The sequence below is a fragment of the Symphalangus syndactylus genome, chromosome 3 (assembly GCF_028878055.3).
Source record: "Symphalangus syndactylus isolate Jambi chromosome 3, NHGRI_mSymSyn1-v2.1_pri, whole genome shotgun sequence".
Classification (NCBI taxonomy): domain Eukaryota; kingdom Metazoa; phylum Chordata; class Mammalia; order Primates; family Hylobatidae; genus Symphalangus; species Symphalangus syndactylus.
The window spans coordinates 119,910,342-119,914,457 of record NC_072425.2 but is presented as its reverse complement, the minus strand read 5'-3'; the positions used below and the strand labels follow the sequence as shown (position 1 = coordinate 119,914,457).

The window sequence follows — 4,116 nt, the reverse complement described above, 5'->3', positions numbered from 1 at the left end:
CCACAGTATCACCCCTTACCACAAAATCTTCCTTCAGCTTAATCTCTCCCACTCTAGGTTCCCATGCCACCCCTAATCCTGCTCGAAGCAGCCCTGAGAAACATTGTCTCTTATCTCTCCGTACTACCCCCAAAAATTTTCACCGCCCCAACACTTTACCACTACTTCGTTTTATTTTTCTTATTAATATAAGAAGACAGGAATGTCAGGCTTCTGAGCCCAAGCTAAGCCATCATATCCCCTGTGACCTGCACATACACACCCGGATGGCTGGTTCCTGCCTTAACTGATGACATTCCACCACAAAAGAAGTGAAAATGGCCTGTTCCTGCCTTAACTGATGACATTATTTTGTGAAATTCCTTCTCCTGGCTCATCCTGGCTCAAAAGCTCCCCTACTAAGCACCTTGTGACACCCACTCCTGCCCGCCAGAGAACAACCCCTTTGACTATAATTTTCCTTTACCTACCCAAATCCTATAAAACGGCCCCACCCCTATCTCCCTTCACTGACTCGCTTTTCGGACTCAGCCCGCCTGCACCCAGGTGATTAAAAGCTTTATTGCTCACACAAAGCCTGTTTGGTGGTCTCTTCACATGGATGCGCATGAAACAAAACTCTTGGCATCCAAATTAAGCCATCAAATCCTCAGCTTCCACAGTCAAGGCTCTTTTAGAATTTGTCTAGTGGGTTTTCTGGTGAAAACTAGACTGCCCCCCAAAAGCGTGGGCTCCCTTTTATCACTGAACTTTGCTTGAGTCACTTTCTAGACATTATTAGATGGCAACAAAGAATGGAAAAGCACAAACTAAACTGATATGCCATGTGCTGACTGATCCAGATTCAAGTGGTAACTGAGACAACTGAAGACTGAAAATGGCTTCCTGTTGATAGCACCCTGGTCTTGCTGCATACTTGCTGCTTTTGTGTTCTCATTATTAACACAGAATTTCGGCCTTTTAAAAAACGTATCGCATGTGAGTATGGATCAATTGCTATAAAGTTGAATTTGTATAAGAAGCATGCTGTGTAACCCAGGAAGCACATTCATCTTCACTGTAGTAATAATGCTTTTCCTATGTGCCAGTTGCCATATGTTTTACAGGTGTTAATTCGTGTACTCCTCAGAACAACCCTGTGAAGGGGGTACTACATTTATAAAGGAGGAAACAAGCACAGAGAGGTTGAGGTATGTACTGAAGGTGACACAGTAAGTGGCACAGCCAGGATGTTAGCTCAAGTAGTCTGCATCCTGTCTGAGCTCTTAACCACTAAGATATACGAGCCCTCATGGTCCCATAGACTCAGCTACTTTATTTCTGGCTTCATGCCTTCAATTTCCCTTTTTTAAATTTTATTTTATTTTATTTTTGATACAAAGTCTTGCTCTGTCACCCAGGCTGGAGTGCAGTGGTGCAATCATGGCTTACTGCAGCCTCAACCTCCTAGGCTTAAACCATCTTCCCACTTAGCTTTCTCAGTAGCTGGGACTACAGGCATGCCACCACGCAAGGCATTTTTTTTTTTTTTTTTTTTTAGAGACATGGTCTCGCCATGTTGCCCAGGCTACTCTCTAACTCCTAGGCTTAAGTGATCCTCCTGTCTCTGCCTCACCTCCTAAAGTACAGGTGAGAGCCACCACTCCCGACCCCAGGAGTCTTGCTCTGTCACCCAGGCTGGAGTGGCATTGGCATGATCTTGGCTCACTGCAACCTCTGCCTCGTGGGTTCAAGTGATTCCCCTGCCTCAGCCTCCTGAGTAGTTGGGATTACAGGCGCCTACCACCACATCCAGCTACTTTTTGTATTTTCAGTAGAAACAGGGTTAACCATGTTGCCCAGGCTGATTTCGAACCTGTGACCTCAACTGATCTGCCTGACTCGGCCTCCCAAAGTGCTGGGATTTCAGGTGTGAGCCACTGTGCCTGGCCCCAATTTCCCTTCTTGAAGCTCTGCCGTCTTCCTATCTTCCTCATGTGCTCCACCGCTCAGTTTCAGAGTTGAGATGGACTGACCCAGTCATAATTTTCCAGTCCTTCCTAGTGTCTTCTAATAGCATGCACCTAGTAGAGACAAGAGCACTCTTCTTATGATACCACAATTAGTTGGTTACATGCCTATCTTTTCTGGGGGACTCTTTAAGGGAAGACATCTTATCTTATTCCTCTTTTATATCCTCCACTACTTATACTAGACCTGGCAAGTAGCAAATGCCAATTAACTGAAGATATATCACAACCCTTTCTCCACACTCTTTATTTTCCTTCTTTCCTTTATTTTTCACAGTACTTAGACCTCTAATACACTATTTGTTTTTTAATTTAAAAATTTTGTTCACTACGTGGCTGTAAGATATGCTTATTTTGGCTTTAATAGGTAAGACAATTTTCCAAAATGGTTGTGCCAATTTACAATCCTACCAGCAATGTATGAGATTCCAAACTGCTCCAAATCATTGCCAACCCTTGAAATTGACAAGTCATTTTTAATTTTAGCCATTCTGATGATCTGGGGTAGTGGTATTCAACTGTGGTTTTAATGTGCACATTTCAATTAGCATCTTTTCATGTGCTTTGTGGCTATTGTATAGCCTGTATTGTGAAGATGCTATTGTGTTCAAGCATTTTGCCTACATTTTTTAAAAGTTGGGCTGTCTAATGATAGACTGGATTAAGAAAATATGTGTATGTATGGCACATATACACCATGGAATACTATGCAGCCATAAAAAATGATGAGTTCATGTCCTTTGTAGGGACATGGATGAAACTGGAAACCATCATTCTCAGTAAGTATCGCAAGGACAAAAAATCAAACATCGCACGTTCTCAGTCAGAGGTGGGAATTGAACAATGAGAACACATGGACACAGGAAGGGGAACATCACACTCCAGGGACTGTTGTGGGGTGGGGGGAGGTGGGGGGAGGGGGGAGGGACAGCATTAGGAGATATACCTAATGCTAAATGATGAGTTAATGGGTGCAGCACACCAACATGGCACATGTATACATATGTAACAAACCTGCACATTGTACATATGTACCCTAAAACTTAAAGTATAATAATAATAATAATAATAATAATAATAAAAAGTTGTGTTGTCTATCATTTTCTTATTGATCTATAGAAGTTCTTTATATATTTTCTATATGAATTCTTTCTATACAAAATAATGTATATGTATATTTAAAATTGACTCAGCCAATTCACTCTTAATTTCTAATAAAAAATATAAATTTCTATATAAAAATATATAATTGACTCAGCCAATTCACTCCTGAGTTCAGAGAAATTAGTAATGTGATCAGTTATATATATGTATAAGAATGTTCACAGCAACTTTATTCCCAATATCCCCAAACTGGAAACAATAAAATGTCCAGGAGAACAATAAAAAAATTATGGCATATTTATAATACAGAATACAATACAACGAATAATAAATTTCAGTTATGTGCAACTACATGGTGAATCTCAGATAAAATTTTGAGTGAAAGAAGCCAACACAAAACAGTACCTCCCATATAATTCCATTACTGTTTTTCTTATATATAATTTCACTAATTATATGGAATGTAGTGTTTTGTGTCTGGCTCTTTCACTCAAAAAACGAATATATACTGATACAAATCAGAATAATAGTTATCTTTGGAGGGTTATTACTTTTAGAAGGGAAACAAGGAAACTTTCTGAAAGGCTGAAAATATCCTTTCTCTATCTTGATATGGGTATCGGTTACAAATACTTAAAAGTTAATTAAACTGTTCTTAAGTTTGTATTTGTTATATCCCAGTTAAAAATAAAGTTTTTAAGGAATGTTTATATATATATGTCAGGTACTGTGTCTCACGCCTATAATCCCACCACTTAGAGATCACCAATCTGCCAAGGTAGGTGGATCGCTTGAGCCCAGGAGTTCAAGACCAGCCTGGCCAACATGGTGAAATCCCATCTCTACAAAAAATACAAAAATTAGCTGGGCATGGTAGTGCATGCTTGTAGTCCCAGCTACTCAGGACTGAGACTGAGGTCCTGAGAATCACTTGAGCCTGGGAGGTCAAGGCTGCAGTGAGCTGTGATCACACCACTGTACTCCAGCCTGGGCGAAAAAGTGA

At 40.4% G+C, this 4,116-nt stretch overlaps 1 non-coding gene across 1 annotated transcript; it reads left to right on the top strand.

The window, feature by feature from the left end:
- Nucleotides 1-657: 657 nt before the first annotated feature.
- LOC129479948 (U7 small nuclear RNA) lies at nt 658-719 on the top strand. Its single transcript, XR_008656871.1, has one exon. It is a non-coding gene; the product is annotated as a U7 small nuclear RNA (small nuclear RNA).
- The last annotated feature ends 3,397 nt before the right edge of the window (nt 720-4,116 follow it).